This window comes from Lethenteron reissneri, chromosome 36 (genome assembly GCF_015708825.2).
Source record: "Lethenteron reissneri isolate LAM-NWPU_2019-01 chromosome 36, ASM1570882v1, whole genome shotgun sequence".
Classification (NCBI taxonomy): domain Eukaryota; kingdom Metazoa; phylum Chordata; class Hyperoartia; order Petromyzontiformes; family Petromyzontidae; genus Lethenteron; species Lethenteron reissneri.
This window is the reverse complement of record NC_083814.1, coordinates 2,620,611-2,645,074: the sequence shown is the minus strand read 5'-3', so window position 1 is coordinate 2,645,074 and position 24,464 is coordinate 2,620,611. Positions and strand designations below refer to the sequence as shown.

Here is a 24,464-nt window from a genome sequence, read left to right as displayed (position 1 = left end):
TCACACGGGATGTCCATTATAGCTGCCTGGCCCGTTGTGTGTGCGGTCTGCGTGCGTGGGTGGAGGCGTTGTGCCGGGCGTGGTGCTGGCCACCCACTCCCTCGTGTGCCGTGCCCCTTCATAGGTGCTACTGGCTAACAGCACTTGGCCCACACTCTTTTCCTCTGTGTGCTATGGGAGCGGTGGAGCAGCGATTACGAACCCGGGCGAAGTTAAATTCGTGCTCACGGCCACCGACACCGTTGACTATTATCTGAACTGGATCTGGGCCTCCAAATAGGTCGACACACCGGGGAGGGGCTCGAGATGAATATTGTCGAGCGGGAGACACGGCGTTTCTAAGTTGAACACCTTTGTCACTGCAAGCGGCGTCCTGCGGTGGCAGGATGCCCCTTGGGGAGCGGTGGCGCAGTGGTTAGCGCGCTCTGCTACAATCCCGGCGACCCGAATTTGATTCCCGCTCACGGTCAACACCAGTGGCGATTATCGGAACCGGTCCCGGGCCGCCCCTAGGTCTACTCAGCCGAAAATGAGTACCTGGTGTGGTGTGTAAATATCAGCATTGGGGAAACAAAGGCGGCATGGTTCCGACCTTCTTATGTGCTCGCTAACAGCACTTGCCCCAACAGTCTGTTAAAGGCTATATACGGTGGGCCCTTTGTCTTTGTTGCTTTGCGTTTAACTCACAACTCGTTTCAATTCCTACTCGGCATACTGCACAGAAGGAGTGACTCATAAGCGCATTAAAGAGATGCTTTCATGTACAGTACAGACATTCAGAATCATTTACAACCCTCCCAGGCAAGTCTCCTCTCGCCGAACGAGCGCAGGGCGGTGTGGGGTTCATCTTCGCGGTGGCAAATCCTGAGCCACCGGTGGAAGTTCCATTCCTCTGGCAGAGTGCGATCTATGCGTAGAGCGTCCACTGCCCACAGAGGGATAACCTGGGGAGGGTGGATAACTCCACGGGGTTGCACAGTGCACCATCGCTGCACACGCTGCCCGGCAACTCTGATGTGAGCAGAGGTCGATAGGTAAGGTCTTAGACTGGTAGCTTTGTGACGTCATATTTGAGGGGGGGGGGTCTGACTTTTTGTGACGCCGTGTGACTAGGGGGGGTCAAAAATCGCGTGACGTCATTTATAGACGGTCCGTTGGCACTCTGCACTCTTTGTTGGCGGCGGGGTTATTGGTGCCGTTTTATTGCGAAAAATGTACATGGCCAACTGTGCTAACCGACGGTGCGGATTGCCCTGCTCTGATGCAGGAGAACGGCAGTGGACTTTGAGCAAAATACACAAGAAGAGCGGTCAACTGATTGAGACATGAATTGATCCTCAAATTTAGCAACAAACTATGAATGTGTCGATCGGCAGGTGACGTAGTGGGGTAAAGTGTGGGTACTCCACCTCTTCTACGTGGAAGAGTAGGCCAAAATGCTCTTTCGAGGGTCTGTCTAGAACACTCTTGATTGGGGGGGGGGGGGCTTCTGCAAGCAATGCCAGGGCCGTACCTTTATTTAAACTATTTAAAATATATATTTTACCAGTTAAGGTCCACTGAACTATCTATGTAGCTCTGTTTCAGAAGTAACCTGGCCACAAATGATAGCTCAACCAAGTGGCTCAAATTCATAGCAGCCACATACTCGAAACGCGTGATGTTGATTCTAAATGTGGAGGGAAAAACCGGAGGACCCGGAGAAAGAAACCCACGTGACCACGGAGAGAGAGACACGCAAACTCCAAATATACAGCAGGCGTCAGGATGGGAATCGAACCCAGGAACTCCTGCATACCAGACGAGCTAGTTACCATCTTACCACCGTGGCATATCTCCTAAACAATCGGCGCATCGCGTTCATACTTCCCCGCAATGAGCGAGACGCCACGGTGGAGAGAGCCGCACCGTCGACCCATTGAAACGAGCCGCACACAAACAACAACACGCACACACACAACAACACACACACACAACACGCACACACAACAACCCGCACCCACACACAACAACCCGCACACACACACAACAACCCGCACACACACACAACAACCCGCACACAAACAACAACACACACACACAACAACAACACACACACAAACAACACCCACACACACAACACCAACACACACACAAACAACACCCACACACACAACACGCACACACACAACACACACACAAACAACACCCACACACACACACAACAACACGCACACACACACAACAACACGCACACACACACACAACACCGCACACACACAACGCTCGGGTGTTCACTGGGACGATGTCCACCACCGCCCTGGCTTTCCCCGTTCTGCCCCGGGCGCTCAAACCTCGGGGGGGGGGGGGGGGGGTGGGGGGGGGCTCGCGGAAACGCGACACGGCTCGGTGTGTGTAGACAGCTCAGTCACGGCAGCCTCATCTCCAGCTGAGGCTGGCTTTGTGTCACAACCAGACAATCATCGCGGCAACGCACGACGAGTGACATTAGGTCAAAGCCGGGGCCCCTATTGTTGTAACACGAGAGGGCGGACACCCCCCCCCCCCCCCCGTCGGCTCGCAGTGCAGCACAAGCTCAACGCCCCGGGATTCTCCCTGCTCAAGTGAGCAGCGAGGCGGCGCTCGGGGATTCAATCGTCACGGGGATATTTGCCGAGCCCCCCACCCACCCACCCACCTGAGCACCTCTGGCTCAGTGGGACACGGAGGAGCAGAGAGAGATATAATAATATTCTCCAGAGCTCTCCGCTCCCAGAGAGCTCCAGCTGAGATGACGTTCATCTACGTTGGCGGGCTGATGCCGGCAGTGGAAATTCCACATTCCTGTGGCAGGGGATAGTTTCCCCCAAAGACTGAGCGCCGTGTGAGTATCGACCCAGCGCTACCTGTTGTATCGATCTGAGCGGGATGATCAGTCGAGCTGCGAGTGGGATTTGAACTCGTCGCCCGCGAGGTCGCGAGTCAAGTGCTCAATTAGTCAGACAAAAGGTCTCCCTCGTATAGCCTCAACAGACTTTTAGGGCAAGTGCTGTTAGTGTGCACCGATGACTGGGCAGGGTGACACTGACTTATCGGGACCGTGGCCGCGATATCAACGCCACGGCGGGCAGACATCAGCTCATCCCGCGGGGGGAGGGGCAGTGGCATGGTGGTTGGCGCTGCGCTACGAACCCGGCGACCCCAAGTTCCATTCCCGGTCACTGCCAACATCGGTGACGAATATCTGAACCGGTCTTCAGCTCAGCCTCCTCTGGGTCGACTCAACCTAAATGAGTATCTGGCGTGGCGTGTAAACATCGCCACTTGGGAGACAAGACAGCCAGGCGTGCTACTGGCCATCTACCCACTCGTGTGCCGTACCGGCCTTCATAGGTGCTCGCTAACAGCACTTGCCCCAACAGTCTGGCGAATGTTCTTCGTGCGTGTGTGTGTGCGTGCGCGCGCACACAAACGCACCATGAAGGAGTCTCAGAGAAACACTCTTCAGCCTCTCAGCCTCATTTGAACTCAGCTCATGGCTCGAGTACGCGGGGGCAGCAAGCTGCACCTCATGCCGACTAATGCCGCTGGACTATCCTCAAGTCTCACTCGGTTTTGTTCCGGGAAAAGACTTTTGCCTGGCCAATTCCTTATTGAGCTTGGGTGCCTGGAGAAAGCCCACGAGGAGACAGCGTTCATACATCTGTACAGACAGGCCAGCAACCAATTTTCAGTACTCCCACCTAACGGCTGCCTTGTATCGCTCTCTACTGGGAGGTATAAACGCATAATGATGTTTTACGGTACCTACCGACTCTACCTCACAAGCAATGGATTACAGGAGTATCCATTTGAACAACAAAAGTGAAAATGAACAAAAAAATGAATGTCCAAACTTGGCAATGGCGAGGAATCCACAGGGATGTGGGGGTGCGGCACACGCAGCCAACCATACCCGAGCCTTACCCCCAAATGAAGAAACTATCCAATCAGCCCTCAACTCGAGCTCCACCCCAAACATTAAACCTGGTGGTGTAGCGCGCGGATGGCATGGGCCTTTGTGCGAGGAATACAATGGGCACCGCCTCCTCAAATTGCCCTCCTTTGCAGGATGGCATCTGGGCCCCCCCCAGCCCAAGGGCACCAGTGCAGTCCACCGCCGAAGCCTAACCTCACCCCTACTGCTTAAACTCGAGACACATTCTCACCTTTTGTTATTTGTTTAAGTTTGGTGTGGCTTTAACCACCGTACACTGGGGGCCTGATCACTGTGAGGCTGATCATTAGAGGGGGGTGGGCAGGCTGATCGCTGGAGGGGGCTAATTGCAGGCGGGTGGTTGATCGCTGGGGGGGGGGCTCATCGTTGGGTGGGAGTGATCACTGGATGGGGCTGATTGCTGTGTGGGGTGGGAGTGATCACTGGATGGGGCTGACCGCTGGCTGGGGTGGGAGTGATCCCTGGATGGGGCTGATTGCTGTGTGGGGTGGGAGTGATCACTGGATGGGGCTGATTGCTGTGGGGTGGGAGTGATCACTGGATGGGGCTGACCGCTGGCTGGGTGGGAGTGATCACTGGATGGGGCTGATTGCTGTGTGGGGTGGGAGTGATCACTGGATGGGGCTGATTGCTGTGGGGTGGGAGTTATCACTGGATGGGGCTGATTGCTGTGTGGGGTGGGAGTGATCACTGGATGGGGCTGATTGGTGTGTGGGGGCAGGAGGTGATGACTGGAGGGGGCTGATCGCTGGGGGGGCTGAACGCTGGGTGGGGGTGATAATCACTGGGGGGGGGTGGTAATCACTGGGGGGGGGGGTGGTAATCACTGGGGGGGGGGCTGGTAACCACCAGGTGTGAAGGTATCTTCCACTGGGCCGTCACCACAGAGTTCTTCCTGGGGAGACGCACGGGGCCATCGCTCTCGTTCTGCTGCAGGAGGCTCTAACGAAGTGCCGGACGTCGCGCGCGTCACCCGAGATTGGGAGAACCCCCGTGGGACTCTGTCCTCTCGACACTTCGGCCAAAAGGGACCACTGCCAGAGACTACGTCTGGCAGCGGTGGCAGTGGCTTCTACCAGTAAATGTACCCGACACGTATCCCTGTTTGTTAACATACGAGCGCGATAATCACCCTAATTACATTTCAGTGTTTCATTAACTTAATCGTAATTGGCCTATGAATGAAAAGTAAATTGTCCGAGCTAATTTCACTACAGGAAACGTATTTTATTTAATATTTATTCGTGTTTCTGCAGTATTGACAATTTTTTTTCTTATGGAAAGCGGGTTATTTATGGTTTTCCCTCTGATGTTTCACTGGCTGGTATTGTTTTTTTCTCTGTCTGATTTCTATTTGTTTCTTTGTTGCACTGCGTTCTTATGTTTTAACGTTTGTCATTTCGGTGACTCGGATCACTCTTTAAAATGAGACAAACCCATCCTCGACTCTCCTGAAGTTCTCACCCCCCGGAGTTAAACGAAATAAACACGAAACATTGAAAAATTTTCGTTCGCACTTCACGCCGTTAATTATACCGAGTGTGGTAAGCCCTCTCTGAACGCTTCAGGCAATTTACAACATCGGGCCCACGCACTTAAAATCCAGGGACTGCCTTTGGTTTGCTTCCGGCATTGGGGCCCGGTGGACTGCGCCAGATGTTCGTGGCTAATACCGTACAGTGAGAGAAAACAGTAATTGATCCCCTGCTGATTTTGTACGTTTGCCCACTGACAAAGAAATGATCAATCTATAATTTTAATGGTAGGTTTATTTGAACAGTGAGAGACAGAATAACAACAAAACAATCCAGAAAAACGTATGTCAAAAATGTTATAAATTGATTTGCATTTTAATGAGGGAAATAAGTATTTGACCCCTCTGCAAAACATTACTTAGTCCTTGGTGGCAAAACCCTTGTTGGCAATCACAGAGGTCAGACGTTTCTTGTAGTTGGCCACCAGGTTTGCACACATCTCAGGAGGGATTTTGTCCCACTCCTCTTTGCAGATCTTCTCCAAGTCATTAAGGTTTCGAGGCTGATGTTTGGCAACTCGAACCTTCAGCTCCCTCCACAGATTTTCCATGGGATTAAGGTCTGGAGACTGGCTAGGCCACTCCAGGACCTTAATTGTGCTTCTTCTTGAGCCACTCCTTTGTTGCCTTGGCCGTGTGTTTTGGGTCATTGTCATGCTGGAATACCCATCCACGACCCATTTTCAATGCCCTGGCTGAGGGAAGGAGGTTCTCACCAAAGATTTGACGGTACATGGCCCCGTCTATTGTCCCTTTGATGCGGTGAAGTTGTCCTGTCCCCTTAGCAGAAAAACACCCCCAAAGCATAATGTTTCCACCTCCATGTTTGACGGTGGGGATGGTGTTCTTGGGGTCATAGGCAGCATTCCTCCTCCTCCAAACATGGCGAGTTGAGTTGATGCCAAAGAGCTCCATTTTGGTCTCATCTGACCACAACACTTTCACCCAGTTGTCCTCTGAATCATTCAGATGTTGATTGGCAAACTTCGGACGGGCATGTATGTGCTTTCTTGAGCAGGGGGACCTTGCGAGCGCTGCAGGATTTCAGTCCTTCACGGCGTAGTGTGTTACCAACTGTTTTCTTGGTGACTATGGTGCCAGCTGCCTTGAGATCATTGACAAGATCCTCCCGTGTAGTTCTGGGCTGATTCCTCACCGTTCTCATGATCACTGCAACTCCACGAGGTGAGATCTTGCATGGAGCCCCAGGCCGAGGGAGATTGACAGTTCTTTTGTGTTTCTTCCATTTGCGAATAATCGCACCAACTGTTGTCACCTTCTCACTAAGCTGCTTGGCGATGGTCTTGTAGCCCATTCCAGCCTTGTGTAGGTCTACAATCTTGTCCCTGACATCCTTGGAGAGCTCTTTGGTCTTGGCCATGGTGGAGAGTTTGGAATCTGATTGATTTCTTCTGTGAACAGGTGTCTTTTATACAAGTAACAAGCTGAGATTAGGAGCACTCCCTTTAAGAGTGTGCTCCTAATCTCAGCTCGTTACCTGTATAAAAGACACCTGGGAGCCAGAAATCTTTCTGATTGAGAGGGGGTCAAATACTTATTTCCCTCATTAAAATGCAAATCAATTTATAACATTTTTTACATGCGTTTTTCTGGATTTTGTTGTTGTTATTCTGTCTCTCACTGTTCAAATAAACCTACCATTAGAATTATAGACTGATCATTTCTTTGTCAGTGGACAAACGAATTCAGCACGGGATCAAATACCTTTTTCCCTCACTGTACATGCAGCCTCCGCAGCTCGCCGAGATGCCGACTTCCATTTGTAAAGTCATTATTGATTTACCGCAGGGCAGAGACACATGTATTATTTACAGGCACAGGCAATTCGCTTATCTGGCCAAGTGGCAGATAAAAGGATTCAGAAGTCAAAATCCTGGTTTGGGAGTTGACGCGGCCCATCCCATCTCCTGCGAGATAAAGTCCCGGCACCGTGGTTCAGTTCACAGTGGTTGTCGCGTAGGAAGATTGGTCCAGAAATGTGGAATGTATATCATTTGCGCTGAGCTCCGAACAGAGGTGACCACCGCAACCAATGCTGCTAAGAGCATGGGGACATTTTGACTTAACGTCCGACAGCAATTCGTGGTTCTCCAACAGATACATTGCCCTCCCCCACTCCCCATCATAAATAAGTTCAAATGAGAACCATCAAAGAAGATGACCACAGCCCATAACTCGCCACGCTGCTCAGTGCGGGCTGGTGAAGATGGGGAGCAGACATTGGAGCGTAGTACAATACAACAGTTTAACACATAGGCTTTCGCGACCAATATCATCCATAATAGAGGTTTTTGGGTTAGATCGCGTAAATATATAAATGTGTCGTTAAAACCCGCCACCACCCGACACAGCCAACTAGTAAGGGTTGTCACGTAAACAGAACATGCCAATTCATCACAAGTACAGCACACCGGTGTGTTGGAGAGCCAAGCTGTTTCTCCAAACATGGAGAAATAACCTCCCGAGAAGCCAATCAAAACCATTACTTAACCATACATAGCAGGTGTTACCAAAATATTTCCAAAATCTAAACACAAGATCCAGGTCCGATTCAATAAGTACACAAATTCCGTGATCTAATCCCATCTGTGAAGGAGGTCATTCCTGACATGCAATACCCTGGAGTCTACAAACGTAGTTGTACCTGCGGCAGCAGTTACATTGGGGAAACGAAATGACATGTCTCGGAACGTGTTCGCGAACACAAGGCAGATCTGAAACATGGCAGAACCAATACCCTTGCCGTGGCTGACCATTGTTATAACGCTGTGGGCTCGCATGATATTGTTTTTTCCGAGACCAAGGTACTCTGCAAACCTTCGGGCAACTATCAAAGGTTTGTTCATGAAGCCATCCAGATATATAAACATAGACATAACTTCAACCGAGAAGATGGATACAAATTGAGCAATCATTGGAAGGATGTTATTAACCGGGTAAAGCTTTAACTGGTTATGGTTGTTTCCATCATACCCGCCAGGTACTAGTCTATTTTTCCGAGTTACTTCCCCCCACCCCCCCCGTGTCCCACACTCAGCTTCCCACTTCTAGCCCCGCCTACCCCCCCCCCCCCCAGCTTCACTTCTTCTCCCCCTAGTGCTCACGCAGCCCCTCCCCCTTCCCCTGCTCCACCCCCCCCTCTCTCCCCCCTTTCTTGCCTATATAACCTCTTGCCACAGCAGCTCTCTCGCCTACTTCAGCATTTTTTCTTGCTGTGGTTGTTCCACCTGATGAAGATTGATTGTGTTGCGATCAAAACGTTGCGATTTGTTTTATTTTATTTCTACCTACGTGACTTTACTGAAAGAACCAAAGAGTATCTTTAATTATATTTACGAGATGTTCAGAGTTTTTGATGAACGAAGAGGTCCTACCGATGTAGGGCTGTATTTATTTCGTTACGTATTGTGCTAATTTGTACGTGGCAGAGCCTATTGTGCTAACTATGGGTCTTAATGCGACATCAGGTTTGTGCATTTTTGGTAGCCCATAAAGTATTGGTGGTTTTGATGCCCTTAGTTTGATCAGGTATTCCTCTTCCTTGGGAATTGATGACTTGGCAACGATTGCTGTTGTTTTACGTTCTAATGTGCTGGTTGGGTCTCGTTTAATTTTAAGGCAGGCACCTTCATCGAGTAAATCTTTGATTTTATTATCATAGTCCTCACGGGGCATCACAACAGTCGATCGGCCCTTATCAGCAGCAAGAATGTGGATATCTTTATTTGCTCTCAATTCTCTTAAGGCTTTTACTGTTCTCCATAATTTTGGCAACCTCGTGCCTATTCATCTCAGCTTGATTATGAGGGAGATGTCTAACAGCTGATTCCACTTCAGCAATGATCTCAACGACAAGCCTTAAGATAATTGAGAGCAAATAAAGATATCCAAATTCTTGCTGCTGATGAGGGCCGATCGACTGTTGTGGCTTGGCTCTCCAACACACCGGTGTGCTGTACTAGTGACGAATTGGCCACGTTCTGTTTACGTGACAAACCTTATTAGTTGGCTGTGTCGGGTGGTGGCGGGTTTTAGCGACACATTTATATATTTACCCGATCTAACCCAAAAACCTCTATTATGTACAATACAACTGAACTACAAATAGTTGGCTACTTAGCTCCGCTGCATGGTGATCACTCATCGAATCCTGCTTAGCTATCAAGATCAGGTGCACTCCTGGTGATCTGTTAGCATTTGGGCTAATTTCACCGTCGTGGAATTATGGTTAGCTTGAAGGTCCCCATCCGATTGGCTCGTGTCGTACATGGTCAAGACCACCCAGTTGTAAGGACCACTGCTCAGTGTAACCACGAGTTGGTGAGTCAGTGTAACCACGAGTTGGTGAGTTAGTGTAACCACGAGTTGGTGTGTCAGTGTAACCACGAGTTGGTCAGTCAGTGTGACCACGTTTTGGTGAGTCTGCGCACCCCTGCTATGAAAAGACCGTGCTGGTTTACACAGCTCATCACAGCGCCTCCCTCCGCGGTCGCTATAAGTGGACATTTGCTGGCCTGGCCAGACAGCCGGTCACATTACAGTGCTTATTTTCCAGACAGCTTGGCATGAATGTTAGACGGTAGGCAAACACGTGCTTGGGAGAGCAACGCGCAGCCACGCTGAAGCACTGGGTGGGAAGTGTGGGCTCGGTGAGACGCGCGCCTGTGTGGATTGTGTGTGTGCAGACTGCGCAACGCACCCAGCCACCCGAGTTCGAATCCGACTTACGGCCAACACCAGTGACGATGATCTGAACTGGTCATGGGCCTCGCCAAGGTCGACTCGGCTTCAAATGAGTACTTGCTGCAGTGTGTAAACATCGCCACTGGGGAGACAAATGCGGCCGAGCGTGGTGCTGGCCACCCACCCACCCCCTCAAGTGCCGCGCCGGCCTTCGTAAGTGCTCGCCAACACCACTTGCGCCAAAAGTCTGTTAAGGCGATGCAGGGGATCTTTGTCTTGTGCGCAGGTCATCTCAGTCAGTTGATCTATGGCACCTGTGTCTGTCTCAAGACCTCTTACCGGCGAGCCTTCAGCACTTGTCGAACGGCGGTTGTTTTTGTTGTGCGCGTGTGATGGCTGGCACAGCGAGGAGCACAGGTGGGTGCATCCGCCAGTTATCTCAGTCAACTCATAGCACCTGGGCCTGTCCTGGGACCTCGTGCCAGCCACGAGTCTCCATAACTTCACGTGGCCTCAAAATGCACCTAGCCTGGCCATATATTTTTGTAAAGGTAAAAAAGGCAAAGGTGCAACCCTGCAATTACTTGGTCAAGCCACCGCTGGTGGAAGAGCCTCCACTAGAGGGAGGGCCTAAAGGGACCGTGAGTGGAGCATCCATGCTGTGGTCCAACAATCACCTTGAATTAACCAGCGTGTGAGCGGCCTTCATCCAGCAGCGGATTGACAGTGGGCTCTGCACTCAGGATTAATGCCAACTGCACTCAATGATTGGAATTGTGACTCTCCTAAGAGTGAAATTATGACAAATTATTTTCTTACACTCCATTTAGTCGGCATCATCAGTCACCCTGCTGGATAAAGGCCACTCCGAGCCGTCGTTGTCACCCACCGTCCCATTCAGCACTTCGGAATATTTATTTATACTAGAGAAATCCGATGAGCTGTAAAGATCTTTTTCACAGATGTCTAGGAGAGACACAGCTGCCCAGGGGGGGGACAGGGCACAATAGGGCAAGTTTGCCTCGCGCAAAAGACGGCCTCACAATGGGCCTGTTTTCTTCGCAAATGTAACAACAGTATTGTAATTTCACCAATGTGCGCGTATTGTATAATGCACGCCGTACGTTTTAAATAAAAAAAGTGATCTCTTTTGCGTGAAGATATTTGGATGTGGATTCGAAACGTCGTGCATGGTGGAATGAGGGTGCCCCACAAGGCGTTCTGTCCCAGGCCTTTGGGAACATCTGAGCGCCCCGGATAGAGACACCGTGACTTGACTTTCAGTAAAAGAGGCGAACCCAAAGACGTTGATTCAACCCATTTCTAATGGGAGCAAGGCTTTCTGCTCTGTTAGCCGTTAAAAACGTGGTTAAAAAAAGAAATACGATTTTCACCGAAGGGTTAAGGAAGTGGCACACCTTTCGCGTCACCTATTTCTCTTTAAGACGACCATCGTGTTCATAAGAAGCTTGTGGATACTCCGCTGATCACGTGGCACGTCACATTACAAACGTAGCCTCGGCCATGCGGACCGAGCGCCAGGCTGCTCAGCCTCACCCAACGCTCGTTGCCAGATTTCTCACCTCACCTGTAAAAACGTGATCACGTTGCCCCGATTCTTAGAACCTACATGGCATCCCACAGATTCACGGATTGATTGCAGGATCGCCCTCGTAGTTGTCAAAATTCCCGCACCTCCAATTAGCAAGGTTGGCGACGTATGGTGCGAAAGAAGTTCAACATTCGTCGCTGGCTTAACCGCGAGTATCTTTACTCTCCCCCCGATAAACCCCTGCTGAATTATAAAGGGGCTGTAGGAGGCACTACAGCAAGTACGTAGACTACTCACATATCTGCGTGGAGTTTGAATTGTATCTCCTAATAGGTCTGGAGTTTTCCTTCAGGCATTTCAGTTTTCTCTCACCACATAGGAATTGGCCAAATATCCTAACTTGGATGCTCTTGAAAAAGTATCTCGAGACTTAGCAACATTTCTATTGGTAAGTGACTGAAGCAAAATCTATTATTGTACTGTACTATGTTCCCATGTTTATGCTCCTGGAATTCACCAACCCACGCTTACCAGTGTAGTGAAGTATGGTCAAATAACTGGCATGACCCGCACGGCTTGTGGAAGTCTTCATCTAGAAATCAAACTCAAGTTGGCAGGTTTGCATTGCTACAGCGCACTAACCGCTTTTGTCACAACTTCTCACACGTAACTACACAGAGACAATGACGCCCCATGTAACCTACACAGAATGTTTGAGGCAAGTGCTATCGGCAAGCACCTATGACAGCCAGCACGGCACATGAGGGGGAGCAAGGCCGGCGCTAGGGCGGTGCTGGGGAGGGCCCTGCGTGGACCCTGCGCCACCAAATATCCCCTTGGCATCCCCCCCCCACCCCCCTGAGATCACTCTTCCCCTTAGCGGTGATTCACTGTCACGGTGCCCCCCACCCCCATGCACAACAGCTCTACTGGGCCCCCCTCACCCCCCCCCCCCCATCCAAGAGGAAGTGGAACCAGGCCTTCGTTTACTTTGCATAATTTGAAATTCACACTGTTGATGTTGAGAAACGTCTTGTTTAGGCGTTTTGCACTTAATAGATAAATAGAATAATAAAACGTGCGCGTTCACACACAAGGTTGCAGGTCGTTGCAGTCAGCCCAGCTTTCTAAGACGCAGGACATCACATGTTTCTAGGCATCTGTGACACACTCTGGCTAACAACATGAGAACATTTTGTGATAATGATTTCAGGTTCAGCTATTTTACTTCCAAATTCGGCCCAAACTGAAACAAGGCCCATTTCCTTTCTAAAATCGGAGCAGGCAGCGATCAATCCATTGGTGCTTCGCGGGCTGTCGTCAACGAATTACCGCAAAATGCGTGCCACTCGTGAATGCAAGACGGGAGGACGCAGGCACGGCCGCGTTGGAGCACAATGCCAACAGCTGCCCAGCGACGCTGGCTGTCGGATAGAAGCCGTTCACGTAGTCTGTTGACCTGGGACGACGACACAAGGTAATATTATTATTAATAATAGAAAATTAGACGTACAAACACCTTTCTGCAATGTACTCAAGGTGCTGTAATAATTATAGGAGCTAATTACTATTTTTTATTTTACCAGGCAAGGCCCACTGAGCTACGTAGCTCTTTTTCAGAAGGGACGTGGCCGTAAATGACAGCTCAACCAAGTGGCTCATCACCACGTGGACATTTATAGCAGCAGCCAAATACTTTTAACTAATAGTTCTAAATGTGGAGGGAAAAACTGAAGGACCCGGAAAAATATCCACATGGCCACGGGGAGAACATACAAACTCAAAATATACAGCGATACCTTGACTTCCGTAAACTTGACTTTCGTCGCTTCGCTCATTCGGTCGTTTTCATTTACAAGCACATTTCAAATTTCGTCCGATTTCATCCCAAACCTTCCACGACTTTCGCGCCATGCGCCGTCTTTTTTGTTCAGTCTTTGAATGGAAGTCGTTCAGTGAGCGTCTCTTATATTTGTGTTTATTCATATATTATTAATACTGTACTTATACTGCAAACAATTAGTAGTTGTTTTGTGATAACAGTATAATACTACAGTGTTTACTTACGCAAGAATAAAACATATTTAAAGGTATAATTTTGTTTATTTATTTCGTTTTGGATATTTATCTAGTTTTTATTTATACTTAAGTTTATTTTTATTTTATTTCTGTTTATTTATGTTTCGCACGCATGTGTTATATAGTTCCTGTAGTTATTTGTACGTACGTTTTTATATTTACTGTAGTTATTTGCATGTACGTTTTTCGCCGGCCAAAATAAATTTAGAAGCTAAATAACGGCTCTGCTTTGACATTCGTCCATGCTCTGGTCCCGAACCAAGCGAAAGTGCGAGGTGTTCCTGTACAGGCGTCAGGGTCAGGATCAAACCCACGACTTCCTGTATACCAGGTGAGGTAGCTATCATCTCGCCACCACAGTACGCCAGTTGAGAGAACCTCTAGCAAGAGAGAACTATCGCGCCTTGAGGCAGGGTTTACACCACACCGCCGTTGTCTATAAGCTACGAGTTACGAACGAGACTGGGCCAGGCGCTCCATAGCAGGGGAGCAACACAAGAGAAAGTGGGTAAAGCGGTCAATCTGCCTGAACGTGGCGCACATTCGCTAGCCCCGCACCTTCCGAGGGAACTGCAGAAAGTAGGAGAGCGGTTGAGTTTGCGTGTTATGATTCACCCCCCCCCCACCACTCGCTCACTGCCCCCCCCCCCCATCAGCACCCCAGGCCCCCTTCTGATCCAATTGCTCTGATTGAGGGGTTGCAATTCAATCCTGAATCAATTTGTGTTGTTGTCTTGCAATGCAGTGCACGTAAAATCTCGAGTTGCGGCAGACATTACATTAACTAATTATACACACGGCATATAATCATCATCATCAGCCATGAATTATCCACTGCTGGATGAAAGCTTTCCCAAGCCATCATCACTATGTTTCACAGCAACACAATGCAACAATCCATCTAGCCCCTGCACACGAGTGTGTTCGCTCCTTTACATGCCACTCCATCGTTCCTCTTGGCCAGCATACCTTCAAGCGACATGTCCTGCTGCTCAAATCCACCTGCTGTTCTTAAACAATAAAAACGATGCCTCAAATTGTAAATGTTGTGGGTTTACTCTCCAACACGTATGTTTTGTTGACGTGAGAAACCTTACTAATTGGCTGTGTCGGGTTGGTGGCAGCTTTAACGAGGCATTTATATTTACGTGATGAAACCCAAAATGCTCTATTTTGGATGATGCCTCTAGCTTGTGTACGTTCTCGAACGCACGCGTTTCTCTTTTCATCTCTCATTTCAATTCCAAGAATGCACCTCTTCATGCTTCTTTACGCACTTTTAATCTTTTGTTCCATTTGTCAATTCTCGTGCTTCGGGTCCATATAGCAATTGAAAATGATCAATTTTCGAACGCGCGCGATGTTTTGAGGCATGTATCACGAGTGTCAGACTGGATTCTAAGCGATGAATCGATGCACCATACAGAACCCATCCTGCTGCTGACGGCATGGCAGCACGTCTGCGCTCCAGTGTTCGTGTGGTGTTACAGCCGTTTGCAACCCGTGCTCTGAACCCAGCAACCTCGATTTGATTGCCGACCACGAATGACAACAGTAGAAAGTGTTTTCTGAACCTGCTTTGGACCTCCTCTAGGTCAACTCAGCCTTGAATGGATTTTAGTGGGCTAAACCTTGTTAGCCCTTGCCACGCACCGCATATGAACCCACTGTGCTGCTGTTGTGCATTTCCCTTGGATGTGATGACAGTACCGCGTGCTGGTAGGCAGCGCTGGAATGTCTCCCTGAGTGCGAGTCAACGTGAACGAATCAGTGATTGGGTTGGTGAGTGGGTAGTTAAGTGGTTAGGTGGGTGGGCGTGTGAGTGGGTAGTTAAGTGGTTAGGTGGGTGCTGTGAGTGGGTAGTTAAGTGGTTAGGTGGGTGGGCGTGTGAGTGGGTAGTTAAGTGGTTAGGTGGGTGGGCGTATGAGTGGCTGAGTGATCGGTTCAGTGACTAAGTAGGTGAGTGAGTGAGTGAGCGTATATGTACATGGAATGTGTTTGTATTATCATGGGTACATGTTTGCGCACGTGCCCGCCCGCGTGTGTGTGCGTGTGTGTATAGACGTGTACCGCCGCGAACCATCAAGAAGACGGAACGGCCAAACCGAAACGCTGTGAATTTCCTCACAACCGGTGATGTGGGGAAGGCTGGGGCTGTGCAGAAACACTTCGGAGCTGCCTCCGTGTCTCCGACACTCATTGGTGTTGACAGAGCACAGCGCCGGAACTGTTTTAAGAGCGCGCTGACCCAGGGGAGGCCCGTCACAGATATAGACACCAAGCCCTCGCTGGTGTGAGCCGAGTAAAAATTGAAAGCACTTTGCCAAGACTTTAGAGCAATGCACCAATAAACTGCAATTCCACGATACTCCCCACAAATGCATGGCTACAATTACATCCTGCGATAACAGACGGACGAGCACCTTCACAGTGCACTGCGGATATTTACAAAAGCGCCCACACCAAGCATTGTGCATCTCAAGGTATGTATTATGTATGTTGACCTTCTTTCTCACCGTACATAGCCAACCGTGCTAATCGGGGGTGCGGGGGAAGAACAACAATTAAAACACAAAAAGCTATTCTAAAGAAATTAGTTTAGTTGAAAAGCGCCTGCTGATAGGCGAGAGATATTCGTTGCATATTTCAGGACAAAGCTCAATTCAGGGAACATGTCACATTCGTATCTATTGCGACTGTGCGTGCTGCTTGTTGCTGGCTGCTTGAAATTATGGACCTTTGGGCCTGTGCTCAGCAGTTTTTTTTATCAACTGTTTCAGTGAATTTGGAAATGGCTCACGAGGCTGATGCAGAGTGGAATGCTCCTGTAGATTCGTGGGGTACTCAAGAGGTTGCTTGCTTGTGCTGAGCAAGCCGAGTGGTATAGGGCAGCGATCGCAGCGACATCAGTGAGGGATTCCTTGCTCTCTACCCTTGCCAATAATGCCATCAGATGGGTCGCCTCAATTCTTACGAGATGGAAAACATTTGTGATTTTCCCCAGATACTTAAGACCACCTTTTCCAACCCACAGACAAGCGTGGTGGAGTACAAAACAATCACCACCACGATCCGCACGGCAGGGCCCTCATCCAGCATCATCATCATGATCCATGGGCAGATAGCCCGTAGTTGTCCACTGCATATTTTGTCGTTTGTTTCCACTTTCCTCTGTCTTGTGCAAATATCCTCAGGTAGTTTACATCTTTCTGGCACCCATCTCTTATGTCAAGCCATTCTCTCTCATCCAGCAGCGGAATTATAAAAGGGCTGTTCGTGCACGGAGGTCAGCCGTGGGAGTCGAATCGCTGACGAAACCTGGCTCGATGGAGAGCACGCTGCCGCCCATCGGCTCCCCAGCGGCGTGACAAGTGAAAGCTGCTTACGAAGTAGCTGCTGCATCCCCCCCCCCCCCCCCACTTGGCCGAGGAGCCCACTGAAGTACCTAATTGCCTGAGCATGTTAATCAAATTGCATTAGCAAAATATCCCTACCTTGTTTTTTCCTACAGGGCCCTCCTTTTAATTAAGGAGCCCAGGCATGCAAACAGAGGCGTTCCGAAATCCCTACGCTCGGTGCAAATATAGTATGTGTACGTGCATCACCGCGCTGGGGCTGGTGTTGCATGCATGCGTGCGTTCATGGTGTTTCATCCAGAGGAGATGCTGACAGTTTTTGTTTTAGGAAGTGTGCGACGTACATCTGTAATCGCAACGCAGCAGCATTTGCAAGCCACGGCCTGTGCTGCTACAAGGCCACGGCCACGCGCAAGCAGATCCGGTGGCCAAAGAATGGCCCTGGGCCGTTCCAGCTCGCATCTTGTCCCCACGCTTTGCGAGCCACGAAATCTCCAAGGTCTCGGTCCCTCCCACTATGTCCCCTCCTCCCCAGCCACCCCCCTGCCCCTTTCTAACTCCGCTTGGTTACTTCTGCCTACTGAACCGTACAATTAGTGGCCTTAACGGCTTGCCAGAAAGGCTATTAAAGCAGGAACATGTAGATATGGCATGCAAATTGCATGAACTGTAGGCTCGTATATATGTGTAAAAAACATGTTACTACCATTGCTAAATGCCCATTTCAAATCATTAATCCCTGTATTTTCTTGGGAAGGAGGGGCAAGATATTTTAAGCACAGCACCGTTCATCCTAGAGACTGGCTTAACCACTGCGTGCCAAATCAGCCCACGACTACATTAGCTCTGCACTGCACGCCGCCTGGCACAGGTCAGCATGAAGGACCCACGGCAGCATGGCACGTTGCAATCACGCGAAAGAGCGCAGGGTTCGTCGTCCCCGCTCGCTGCGCCGCACCACAGAAAGGGCTCTTACAGTCGCAGGCGCCCGTGGCCTGTGCGAGAGGAGGGCTAGCGAGCGGGGCTCACCAGCTGCCTCATTATTGCAGAACTCCCCCACCGCTCATCGGCGGGGACAGCCGCACACTGGGTCACGGGGGGCGTTGACCAGAACATTCGACTCGGTCACGTCACCGGGCGTGGCCCCACTTGGCTAATGTGCCTCGTAACTCAACACCGCCACGACAGAGGAGATGGATGAGGCATGTTAAATATACAGGGGACAGCGGTGGTGAAACTCTACACGCCTCCTCTGTCGCCTGTTTTCATAACCAGATATTAGTCTTCCCATTTACGTGCGACCCAATACAGTGGATCGTACTTTTGGCCGTAGAGAGATACATTTCAAAACACATATCAGTGCACTGCAATTGTAGGTGTACTGATATTGTATTGTCCTTTGTATTCTTGTGCAATTTTTCTATCGGAACAACGGTCTATTTGTTAATATTTAAGTATGGAATTGTATATTTAGCAATTAGATTCAAAAGACAGTGGCCATTTTGTTTGGGGGTTTACAAATAGCAGTAGATTATCTTATGTTCCGGTTAGCTACGCACAATGCAAAAGAAGTTCAATATACATACAAAGCAAAGGCTTTTATTTTGTCAGGCCGTATGAAGGAAAATCGTTATTCCACGATGCAAAACTAACCAGTCGAAACCAACACACCGGCATGTGGGCCACCAGTGGAAGAACCCTGTTCTATGGGAATGGTGTGCTGCTTTGGACATGTTTTAAATTTACCAAACACAAACAGCCGAGCGGCTGGGGTTGTTAAAATATATATCGCTTTGTGGAACCTCGATCCGTTTTTGAGCCACAGGAATGTGGAACTTCCACTGCTGGATCAGGGCGACCAATGGAGATGCAAATGGACACCAGACCACGAACATTTGAACCGGGCGAGAGCACCTTGTAGTCGCACCACTGCAGAGCGCTCTGCAGTGGTGCGACTACAAGGTGGACGTTAGCTCTTCTTGAACCGTGCGTTGGCACGCCGAGCGCCTCGCAATGGTGGTGGTGCGGCATTATGCACCCGCTCAGCCAATAAGCCCACGCGTTCCGTCCATGAATCGAGAGTTCACAGGAAGGTACAACGCCTCCAATTGGTTTGATCTTGATATGCCCACCTTCACTCTCAGCGAGGCAGCTTCTCAGACCGTTAGAACTCTGGGCTCACGGGACGTTCAATAGAAAAGCGCTCTGGAGCGCTCTGCCCATTGCACTCACCCCAGTTGATGGCATTGTCTGTGGTGCAAAGATTTAAATGTGGTCCCCTGTCAATTATCACCCATTTATGGAGGCTGGCATCTGGGACCCTGGTGCAATTGTACTGCCTACACACACTGCCCACACACCGTGATAGCTACACCACGGGAGATACTCCCGAAATGAGCTGAACGCAGATCCAACGTAAGCTGCCGTGGACGAGTGGAAATTAGGAGACAAGGAAGAATTGGTCAGCACGTGAATTAACTACATTCCCGTGGCAATATTCATTGATTAAATGTGCACACTTATCCAAGCCATTTGCAGGCTAAAGGAATGTCATGGGGAAATCGTTGCATTGACTTGCCATGCCGATACACCAGCACGCTCAGTGACAGTGGAGATGGGGTGTCACGCCGACTCAAACCTCGTCGCTGCTGTCGAAGTCCGATTCTTATATGAGTAAAATTGTACAAATGTGATGCATATTTGCTGAAGAGATCCACATACAAGACATGCATGGCCCGTTTGTCAATCCACTGCTGGATGAGGGCCTCCCCAATCCTGTTGGGGTTTGTGGGGGTTGTTTGACTCCACTTCACCACGCTGGTCAGTGTGGGTTGGTAAAGATGGGGTGCATAGATGTGGAAACATAGTACAGTACAACTGTTTTTTTCTTTTATACAATGCCCTCTGCTGACAGTGCAGCCCTGCAGAAGCCTAAACCCCTGCTGTACCCAAGCAGTATCCATGCTGAAAACTGCTCAACTTTGGACATGTGTTGAGGCTGGGTGCGGTCCAGATGATTCGTCCAAGGGAAAATTATGTTTCTGTTTCAACACCGATGGCGAGTCTCGTTAAAGATGTTAACATGTTGGCTTGAATTCATTTCATGTAATTATTCCTTAAGTCTCGTTAAAACCACACCTCCGTCCACATCCACCAATGACATGCATTCCCTGTGCTACACCTTCCCCCCCCCCCCACCACATCCCGACCGCTACGAGGTCACTGTGCCTGCTAATTGGTTGAGGAGTATTTATACTTGCGGGAAATGAAAATATTACTGGCACATTATTATTTATTGGCTACCGCTTACATCTACACAACGTACAGCCTATATTCCCTCCCTGATATTGATACTAAACGCTTGTTAATTGGATTAGCCAAACATCCCAATGCAGGAACCTCCTGGAAAAAAAGCGTCTGTGTTGTCTTGAGACTCGGTGAGGCTTTTCTGGATAAAGGGAATTACAACAGCAATGGCAGCACCCAATAAAAATGGTCAACTGAATCAGATAAATAACTTACCTGATCCAAATGAATCCTTTATTTTGTCTTTGTTTTCAATACAAGTAATATTCTGCCAAATAAGATTTCGTGTGCAAATGCTGGGTGGATTGTTTTACATCACAGGATCGCAAGAGATGGTAGCAGCTGGTTAGGTCTTCATCCAGCAGTGGCTTCACACATGGCTGACGATTATGATGATTGTTATGTCATCCAGTGATTTTTTTGAACGTCAAAAGTCATTATTCTTGGGGGAATTATATCAAATAACGAGTTATCGGTATAAACACCCACCTGCCGTAGCAGGGAGGTACTGCAGAAGCGTGTACAGCAAATAGGTTGACGACTGCTGACCCATCTCGGTGGCGCTTGAATTGTCAGCTACTGATGTGCGTGGATTTTCTCTGGGCTACTCTGGTTTCCTCCGAGCCACAAATACAAGATAACTGGCCAAACATCCCACGCAGGACCCTCGTGATATCGAGTCTTGGGGATACCGTGAGGATCACAAGTGAACAAAACGAGTCGCAAATAAAAATAACCCTACTTATGTAACGATACTCTTTGGTTCTTTCGGTAAAGTAACGTAGGTATAAAATAAAATAAATTACGACGTTTCGATCGCAACACAAGCGGTCGTCCTCTGGCGGAAAAAATATAATCCAGCAGTGGAACTGCTGAACTAGCTAGTTCAGCTTGTGTTGCAATCGAAACGTCGTTACTTATTTTATACCTCCGTGACTTTACCGAAAGAACCAATGAGTATGGATTTCTGCAGTCACGAAAGCTTCAAATCAAGATTATGTAACGATGGTTGGTTACCCCAGTTCTTGCTTGCCAATGACATAATGGCTTTTGATGGGATGCCGCCCCGTTAAATAATGAAACGTTCAATTAACGTGAAGAGATGAGACCGGGGTGCGTGGGAAAGTCAGGTGGCAGAAAGGGCGGTGGATAATCCACGCTTGGTGGATCGGTAAAGACAAGAAGACGCAGCGCGGACGCTTTCTGCAGCAGCTTTGGAAGACTTAAGAGTGTCACGGCTCAGCAGCCGACCCAGGGTCATCATCGGCTGACGTCAGCAGGGCCGGACGGAGGGCAGGCACCTCGCCGTGTCGAGGAGGGCAGGTGAGGGAGGGCCACTATCCCCCTTTACTCATTGTAAAATGTTCGTGCGGCTTTGGCTCTAAGGTATGTCAACTTAATGTGCCATGCAAGCATACTTAATGACCGTAAAGCTGACAGTACAATGATTATATGCACGGCGGCGAAGGCGATAGCTTGTTTTAACCTTGAACGAGACAATAACGCACGCAGCTATATTATGACACCGTAATAGGCAATTGGAATGTTTTCCTCGCCGTAGTTATTACCATTTTTATAGCGACGCTTATAGTGGTGGCGATCGCACGAACAATCATTTGTCCAGTAATAATTGTACAATTTAAATTTTAATTGCATACCAAGTGGGACAAAATAAGGCCACGAGGTATTGTGGATATTTTCTGTCGAATTACCATTTTTTCTATGATTAACCGTTAAAATTCTCATTTGAGTCATATATTTGTATTTTTCACAAAAATGTGTTGCTGGACCAGTTAAAAAGGCTTATTCCCCTTTTGGAAAGCTGCAGTGGTGTAATGCTAACATACTGGACCCGCAATACAGAGGTTACAGGTTCAATCTCCCAATGCCAGCAGTTGAAACAATGCGGAAAGTTTCTTAATTTCCCCTTGCCTCGCCTCTGTATACCGAGCAGTATAAATGGGTGCACCATAGTTAGTCGATCATCAGGTTGCATGAGCTTGTGAAAAGTGTGGGTCCTCACTCCCACCTTTGCCAGGATGTCTGTTGTATGTGTGTGGGGAGCGGTAGTGTGTAGTGTTTAGCGCGCTGCGCTATGAGCCCGGCGACCCGAGTTGGATTCTCGCTCACGGCCAATACCAGTGACGATTATCTGAACCGGTCCTGGGCCTCCCCTAGGTCGACTCAGCCTCAAATTAGTACCTGGTGAGGTGTGTAAAAAAGAACATCGCCACTGGAAAGACGAAGGCGGTCGGGCCTTCATAGGTGCTCGCTAACAGCACTTGCCCCAACAGTCTGTTAAGTTATACGGGGGATCTTTGTCTTCGTATGTGTATCCATAATGGAGGGGTTTTTTTTGGGTTATATCACGTAAATATAAATGTGTCGTTAACCCGCCAACACCCGACACAGCCAATGAGTAAAGTTTGTGTTTGTTGAACTTCTTTCGCACCGTACATAGACATCCGTGTTAATCGGTGTGGGGGAAGGACAACAAACTAAACACAGAGTAGGTCTAATACCAACGAGAAATGGCTCTCTCGAGCTCTCTCTAGAAGGGGCTCTTCTGCCAGCAGTAGCATGAGCAAATAATTACAGGAGTGCCTCTTTCTATTTTACCTTTTATTTCGCCAAGTACAGAACCCCTTTACTGACAGCAGAGGGCAACCCGTTTTGACTGGAACAAGTCATGGTTTTTAGAGAATTGTTCGCGTGAGTATTCCTCTTCGGGTTCAGATCCGGTCTGTGACGCATCTTCAAATTAAGCATGGAATCACCGTGGGGTAATGAAAAAACTCAAGGGCTCTGGAAGCAACAATAACCAGGCCACATACGCAGACCTGCACCGTCCGGAAAATAGATCAAAAAGGACAAAACGAGCCAACTCATTTGGCTGGTTTAAAGTTAAAATCCCAGTCAGGCATCCACTCAGTCTATCATCACTCTCTTCATCGCAATCATCTGCTGTGATGTATCCACTGCTGAAGGCCACCATACATAGCTGCTATCCATCACAGATGTCTCAATCCATCTTACTCTTGCACATGAACTACTCTAATCACTCTATCTCTGCAGCAGCTGTCCACTTTGAGTGTGATCTCTCCTTTGGTTGCCACTATTTCACCAATTTCACATATTGCCCATCCTCCCATCTAGTCATGTGACCTACCCAAGCCCACGTACTTTCGAGAAATCAATACAATGTGACTAACTTCAGTTCTCTGATCAATGTTTGTCTTTCCGCTGTCTCTCTCTGTGTAATTCCCTGCATACATATCTCTGTGCTTCCTAATCTGGGGGGAACTAGGATACATGCAACATTAACCCCAACACCTCATTTTTTAAATATATGAACATTATTTTCTGAGGACTGGTTTGGAAGGCCTATGCAGATCAGGCACGTGCAGTCAGGGGAGTAAGAGGAGGCAGAGTCTCACCTGTCATACTCCAATGAAAATAGCTGTTACGAAAAGTAAAAAAAAGAATAATCAAATAAAATAAATATTTAGATTTTCCCACTGATCTGTGATATGTCACTTCTGTACGATTCCAATCATTTTTATAGTAAAAATCGCCAAATTTGCGGAGCTCCGCTGCAAATACAGGAAGAGACGAGAGGTGAGGCAGCGACCAGCTCAGCCTCCCCTCTGATTGTGCAACCCCTCAGTAACTGGATGGAGCGCGGGCAATAAGCGTGTGCCTGTTACTATCTCAGCATGTCACCAATGTAATGTTTGTAGACCCCTTCATTTCATGTCCTCGCCTTCCATACTCCAGGTAACTTATTTTACGTATGTGTATATTTAGGCTCGCTGGTCTCGTCATGAAACTGCAATGAAAAAGCACCAGGGGAGGCAGCTATCACATCTGCCTCACTGAGGGGGACGTGTCTGACACGCCCACCTCAGTGAGGCCACGCCCCTCCATGAGGCCACGCCCCCCTCAGTGTGTGAATCT

The 24,464-nt window shown here is 48.9% G+C and overlaps 1 protein-coding gene and 1 long non-coding RNA gene across 2 annotated transcripts in view; one reads left to right on the top strand and one right to left on the bottom strand.

Annotated features, from left to right (window-relative positions):
• Positions 1 to 24,464, bottom strand: part of LOC133351245 (putative oxidoreductase YteT) — a 190,926-nt gene that overhangs the window by 92,319 nt on the left and 74,143 nt on the right. The gene's annotated exons all lie outside the window — the stretch shown is intronic.
• LOC133351093 (uncharacterized) lies at positions 15,810 to 18,106 on the top strand. Its single transcript, XR_009756145.1, has 2 exons — positions 15,810 to 16,328; positions 17,097 to 18,106. It is a non-coding gene; the product is annotated as an uncharacterized LOC133351093 (long non-coding RNA).